General features: G+C 47.2%; 1 long non-coding RNA gene across 1 annotated transcript in view; it reads right to left on the bottom strand.

Moving 5' to 3' along the window:
• Positions 1-5,736: 5,736 nt before the first annotated feature.
• The window catches only part of LOC310644011, a 1,776-nt gene continuing 144 nt past the window's right edge, over positions 5,737-7,368 (bottom strand). The window contains exons 1-2 of the long non-coding RNA XR_014493210.1: positions 7,242-7,368; positions 5,737-6,624 (exon numbers count right to left, since the gene is read on the bottom strand). The exon at positions 7,242-7,368 is cut by the window's right edge and continues 144 nt beyond it. This is a non-coding gene — a long non-coding RNA (uncharacterized lncRNA). The remainder of the gene's footprint in view (positions 6,625-7,241) is intronic.

Below are 7,368 nucleotides of genomic sequence, written 5' to 3'. Positions count from 1 at the left end.
TTTCTAGACCTTTCCAGCACCATCCACCCGAACAGCAACCGCTGAAGTGGCCAGCTTATCCCGTCAGTTTTCATTTATATCAGGAGACTTCAAATCAGTATTTCTCGAAGGTTTAAGTGCCTGAACACAATGAAAGGAATTGGCTGCCTGTTGCAATTGCTTGTTGCCCACAAGTGATATTCTTACGAACATCATTCCTTCTTGTGCCTAGAAATTTTGGAGTTTGCGAGGAAAGTAATTCTCTCCGTTTGATGAGAGCTGTAAGAAATACTGCTTTTCACCTGACTTTCATCTCAGTGCTCCACAGGAAGGAAGGAGCAATCTGATGCTATTCTCTTTTGCAGGGAGAAAGGGGGGCGGGGGGGAGGTAGCCTTCTAGCTTTGAGCATGTGACACATTCTTGACTTATCCCAGACAGTATTTATTTATTTATTTATTTATTTATTTGATTTATATACCGCCCTACTTCTAGAGGACTCAGGGCGGTGTACAGGGCAATAAAATAAGAATACATTAGATAAATAATTTTAAAACCCAAATCCATCAGGCCAGGACGGCTTGTTCGAATAGATAAGTTTTTAGATCACGCCGGAAGGAGCGAAGGTCGGGGGCCATCCAGAGTTCAGCTGGTAAGCGGTTCCAAAGGATTGGAACACCCACCGAGAATGCTCTCCCCCTGGGGGTCACCAGCCGACATTCTCCGACCGGTGGTACCCTGAGGAGGCTCCTCTAGTCACAGCTCCTATATGATCTTCTAAGGAGAGCTGTGAATCTAAGAGGACACCCAGATTGTGAGCCTTATCTATGGGGGGTAATAACTCGCCCCCAATATTAAGAGATGGAATAATCTGAATTTCCTGACATGCCGGTATGTACAGCCATTCAGTCTTGTCCGGGTTGAGTTGAAGCCTGTTCCTCCCCATCCATTCCCGGACCGCTTCCAGGCAACGGGACATCACGTCAAGGGCATCACTGGTGTGGTTTGGGGTCGAGATGAAAAGCTGGGTGTCATCAGCATACTGATGATATCCCACTCCAAAACCACGGATGATCTCACCTAGCGGCTTCATATAGATGTTAAACAGGAGAGGTGAGAGGACCGACCCCTGAGGAACTCCATAAATGAGAGGCCTCGGGGTCGATCTCTGCCCACCCGCCAACACCCACTGTGAACGTTCCAGAAGGTAGGAGGAGAACCACTGGAGAACAGTGCCTCCCACTCCCAATCTTCTGAGACGCCGCAGTAAGATACCATGGTCGATGGTATCAAAAGCCGCAGAGAGGTCTAATAGGACCAAGACAGAGGAATAACCCCTGTCCCGAGCTCGCCAGAGATCATTCGTCAGATAATCAGTATCTTCGAGGAACAGAGGAAGCTGATGCGCCACTACGCTCTCAACAACCTTCGCGAGAAAGCGAAGGTTGGAGACTGGGCGAAAGTTGTTTAAAACAGCTGGGCCCAGCGAAGGCTTTTTGAGGAGGGGTCTCACCACCGCTTCTTTCAAGGCGGCGGGAAAACTGCCCTCTTTCAATGAAGCAGTTATCACTGCATGGATCCAGCCTCGTGTCCCATCTCGAGCCGCATAATCCAGCCAGGAGGGGCACGGGTCCAGTAAGGATGTAGTGGAGCTCAGCTTCCTCATGATCTTGTCTACCTCATCCAGAGTCACAGGATCAAACTCTTCCCAGATAACATCAACAAGACTGTCCATGTTCTCATCGTCAGATTCTGCCCAGTCGGAATTTAGACTGGTCCGGATCCGAGCGATTTTGTCCAGCAGATGTTGGCTAAATTCCTCGGCACGACCCTGTAAGGCAGGGGTGTCAAACTCAATTTCATTGAGGGCCGCATCAGCATTGCGGTTGCCCTCAGGGGGCCGGGTGGGCGTGGCCTACTGGGTGGGCGTGGCTAGAGTGCGTATGGCCTACTGGGTGGGCGTGGCCAGCTCTACATCATTTACATCAAGGGTGCCTATGGGGGGGCCTGGGCAGGAGTGGGACAGATCTGAGGGTCTCTGGCAGGAGGAGGGTCTCTGGGCCAGGGCCAAGGCAGTGGGGGCCGTTCCCTCACTGTTTCCAGGATGGCTTCGCGGGCCACATGAAACCACTTCGTGGGCCGGATCTGGCCCCCGGGCCTTGTGTTTGACATGTCTGCTGTAAGGGATCCTCCTTCACCTCTAGATTAAGGAGGGAGCGGGTCACCCTAAACAGGGCGGTCGGGCGATTATCTGCGGACGCGATAAGGGTAGCAAAGTAATTAGACCTTGCCCTCCTCAGCGCCGCGAGATAAGACCTCGTAAAGGACCTTAGTCGCGATCGGTCGGATTCAGATCGGCTGGATCTCCAACAGCTCTCTAGGCCCCGTCTCTGACATTTCATCTCCCGGAGCTCCGTAGAAAACCATGGAGCCCACAGGGGCCGCATGGGTACAACTCGGTCGAGTGCTTCTGTGGCTGCCTTTTCCCAGGCTTCCACCATGGCATTGGCCGAGCTATGAGCAAAGGAGGCAGGTGGGGGACCAAGCGCTGTTTGGAACCGTCCAGGGTCCATTAGCCGCCTGGGGCGGTACCATTTCGTTGGTTCAGTAACCCCACGACGGGGAGTGGCAAAGCGGAAGGCCAGCCGCAGGAGATGATGATCTGTCCATGACAGGGGTGTAACAATTGGGGAACCCCCACCCAGATCATCCAACCACCGTTCAGATAGGAAAATCAAATCGAGCATGTGACCTCCTACATGAGTCGGGCCCTGGATTACCTGCGTCAGGTCCATGGCCGTCATGGAAGCCATGAACTCCCGAGCCAACTCAGATGATCCCCCCAGGGATGGTAGGTTGAAGTCACCCAAGATCATAATCTTGGGGAACTCAATCACCAGTCCCGAGAGGATGACAAGAAGCTCGGGCAGGGCTGCCGCTACGCGTCTAGGTGAAAGGTACACTAGCAGCAAGCCTAACTGAGCCTTAGGGCCACATCTTAGGAGGAGAGACTCACACCCGGCTATTTGGACAACAGTGGCCTCCCGCGGATATAGGTTCTCCCTCACCGCTACCGCCACTCCCCCGCCCCTTCCCTGAGCCCGAGGCCTGTGTAGCACCCGGAAACCTGGTGGGCAAAGATCCACCAAAGGGACACCACCCTCAGGTCCTAACCAGGTTTCCGTAATGCAAGCCAGATCCGCATGTTCTCTCTCAACCAAATCTCGGATGAGATGAGCTTTATTGATTATGGATCTGGCATTAAGATATACAAGCCTGAGCTCAGGTGGTTGTTTCTCTTTGCTCCCGGCACCACGGGCCGAAACCAGAGGGTCGGAGCGCATCACCGCTTGAAGATAGCGGGGACGCACTCCCGGATGTTGATGCGGTCCTCTGTTCGTACACCTACTGCCATTCCCTACCGTCGTTGGAATAGGTAATCCCACACTCCGCCTTGGGGCCCCGGGGGTAGTTAGTTCAAGCTCCCTTTCGGCGTGATCAATCTCAGGCCTGGCCTGAGTAATGGTTGGTGGATACCTTCCAGTATCTGACCAAAACTCTAATCCCTCCCCTCTCCCTAACCCCACAAAAAATTTAGCCAAAAAATTAACCAGGGGCCTCTTATTAGGTTTGTAACCGAGGCCCCTATCCCTGCCCAGCCATCTCTCAGGGTTCCAACAATTGGGCCCTTCATCAAGTAGAGTTAAGTGTTCAGGCCCTGGAGAGACTGAAAGTCCCCTTCGGATTCCAGGTGCATTTTGGAACGTTTGACAGTCTGTTCAGGAAATGCTGATAGTATTAACCCAATCAGGCCCTTAGATTTGATGAAAATACAAAGAACAACCTGAGGTATCACAAAGAATTTGCTGTGACAGGGAAAGAACGAATACAGTAGATCTCTGTTGGGCTTTTTTCACAGCTTTGCAGTGTATTTCAATATCAATCTACCCTAATACGTCTCTGGACACCTTATCTACATGGTCCAGAATTGGATCATTCCAGAGTGCTTCTTTTAATATGGTGGGGTCACATAGAGTTCAGATTCTTCCCCAAAGAACTGCTCCACAGTCTATGGAGCTTCTATTGTATTCCATGACCATCAGCCTCAGAGGCATCAAATTTTTAATTTGTCTTCACCGTTTTCTAAATTTTTCAGAAAATGTTTGGACTGTGGATGATCCTTCAGTTTTCAACTTATCTTCCTGGAATTCTGTGTGACTCTTGACTCTGCAGATTTTGGAGGGGACATCAGAGTAGCTGGAAGGGACCTTGGAGGTCTTCTAGTCCAACCCTCTGCTCAAGTAGGAAGCCCATTTCAGACAAGTGACTGTCCAGTCTTTTCTTAAAAACCTCCAGTGATGAAGCACCCACAATTTCTGGAGGCCAGCTGTTCCACTGGTTAATTGTCCTCAATGTTAGGAAAGTTTCCATCATTTCTTGTCTTGCCTTCTGGTGCTTTGGAAAATAAATTGAACCCCTCATTCTTGTGGCAGCCTCACTGGAATATTGCTATCATGTTACCCCAGTCCTTCCTTTCTCTAGACTAGCCAAACTCAAATCCTGCAACCGTTCTTCACGTTTTCTCTCCAAGCCTTTGATCAACTTAGTTGCTCTTCTCTGAACTTTTTCCAAAGTCTCAACATCTTTTTTGTAGTGACCAAAACTGGATGCTGTATTCCAGATGTGGAAACAAGGCTTAACATGACCCGACAGAGGCACTGAAGATACAGAAAATGATGACTGCAGCTGAAAGTTTCAAACTGATCTGGTGCAGCCTTGCACACACCCTGAAAAGTAAGTCCCTGGCTCTGGGCTGCACCTGAATACCTTTGCATAGGTACGTGGAGTTGTCAGAGGCTATCTGCTGTTTGTAAAAATTGGACCTTTTGCAAATGGAGCAACTGCTAGTAACATCTGGCTACTGGATTACACTTTCCTTTGGGGTTCTGAAAATCCAGGCAGTTCAGGCATACAAGATGGATGCTGGCATCTTTTCTAGAAAACTGGCATTTCCCTATCATGTTTGATGCCATTGCCAAGATTGTGTTCAGAGGCTGGTTGGCATACCTGTAGCTTCTCCCCAGCAATTTTCAAGACAACCAGGTGAAAGGAAAGAGAAGAGGGTGGTCAGCAGTTAAGGTGGACAGACTCACAGCAAGCAATGGGTGCCCTGCTGGAAGACCAAGAGGACGACAGTTCTGCTTGGAGAAAATCTAGCTAAGTAGTTGCTAAGAGTTGACATCAACTTAAGGCACATAACCAATTTAATGGCTTCCAATTTATTTTTTTTAAAAAAATGTTTTATTGATTTTTTTTTACATGTCACCATCAATATTTGGCAAACAGCGTGTTGTCTGGGTTTGTATTTACAAATAATCAATAACAATTAGTTTCTATAATTCCATATTCCACATAGTAGCTTTCCTTGATTTTCTCTTCTTCCAATAATATTCTTTTATCAACCTTGAATTAGTATATTTCTTGATAATTTTAAAAGATAAAATTAAATATCTACAAGTAACCTCCACCTCATTAAGCTTTTCTAGTTACCGTAATCATCTCAATCACCTTGTCATAGATCCTCTTTTTAGAGTTCTCATTTAAATTTATTTTCCTCACATTTTACCTGTTAAAATTTTCTTAATTACACTTGTTTAAATCTTTTTCCTCACATGAACCATCCCAACATACATTTTTATATCTTGAAACATAAATAATATACCGTTTTTTAAAAAAGCCATATCCCTCTTAAGCTAAAATACATTTATATTCAATGTTTTATTCTTTATAAGCATATTCAAGTCTTCAAAATCCATTTAAGTATCTAGTACATTTCCCTCATATAAATCATCCCAAACATTTTTATGTTTCTCATACCATAAACAAAAAATATTTTCTTGCTTAAGAAGCTTATCCCTCCTAAGCTAAGATTCGTTTGTATTCAAAATTTTATTTCTTTAACCTTATTCAAACAAGTGCTTAATCTTTAAGTATTCCATCAAATGAGTCCATCTCATTTCTTAATTCTGGCTTTAGCCCTTTTTTGCCAAACATCTTTCCTAATCAGTATGTTCCATTGAATCCAAAGATCTTCCCATGGTTTGTAGATATTCTTTTGGTACAAAAGATGAGTCAAGTAAGGTATAGAAGTATTCCTCAGAAATCTTTTTCTTTCTTTCTTAGTTTCTCCCATCTCCTTTTTTCTCTCAAGTTCTTGGAATCTTGAAGTATTAGTTATCTTTTCCGTGTCCAGTATTTCCTGCAAGCTTTTCTCCATCTGGATTAAATCACAACTCCTTCCATTATTAAATTCCACCTCTAAGTTTCTTTCCTCTAGTTTATATTCAGTTATCTGCTTTACTTGATCTCTCTTTTTGTTTTCTAATCATGTTTGTTGTGACATTAAATTGAGAATATGATCATTTAAGTTTTCAAAGTTATTTTTAATTTCCTCATGGTTTGAAGTTAATGTCATTTGTATTTATTGTAAGAAAACATACATTTCCTCCTGGAAAGTATTTGTTTTTTCTTGATGTTTTTTCTGCAGACCTCTGATGTTCCATGATAACCCAAAATCCAAGTTTTCCTTTCTCTGCCAACCAATTTAAGGTCACAGTTTAATAAGTATTCCGCTTTTCTTCCAACACCTGCAGAGGGAGAAAGCAAAGATAGGTGAGATTCCTCCTCTCTCCAACCAAGCTGCCCAGATTCAGCTTCCCTGCTCTGCTTTCTGGTGTTGCCGGCGGAGCTGCCAAGCCCGGTGCCTGCGGTCCTGCTTTGACCAGTTGCGTTGCACCTGCCGAGTGAGGGTCTTGACCGGGACCCGACCTGGAGAAGGAAGAGGGGAAAATGGCAGCTTTGCTGGTTTCCTGCCTGCTCCTTTTGATAGAGCCGGATTTTAACCTGGCAACTTTGAAGACTTGTGGACTTCAACTCCCAGAATTCCTCAGGTGGATTCTGGGAGGTTCCGCACGTCTTGAGAGTTGCCAAGGCTGGAGAGCCGTGGACTACACCGGCGTTTCTCCCTCTCGGCCACTTTGGTCTTGAAACTCCCAGAATGCCTGAACCTTGAAGTCATTCAGACTAGAGAGACGCTGAGGCCACGCGCCTCTGGGCAGAGGCCGTTTCGGCCCTGGGGGACGGGCCGGGTGGGATAGACTGCTCCTGGGCGGGAGGCTTTTTCCTAGTGGCACACCGATCAAGGGGACTCCCTGCTTCCGCGGCGACCTTACTGCGGGAAAAAGGAGCCCCTAGGCGCGCTCACCTCCCTGCCTCCGCGCACTGCTCACGCGGTGCCTCCCGGCCTTGTGCGGCTTGTTCTGCTGCTTGAAGGAGCCAGCGCGGTGGACGGCCGCCTCCTTCGCCATGGCCACGCAGCTCTCGCGCCGGAA

Source organism: Vipera ursinii (genome assembly GCF_947247035.1).
Source record: "Vipera ursinii genome assembly, chromosome: 8".
Classification (NCBI taxonomy): Eukaryota; Metazoa; Chordata; class Lepidosauria; order Squamata; family Viperidae; genus Vipera; species Vipera ursinii.
The sequence above is the reverse complement of the archived record's forward strand: the minus strand, read 5'-3'. Positions and strand labels throughout refer to the sequence as shown.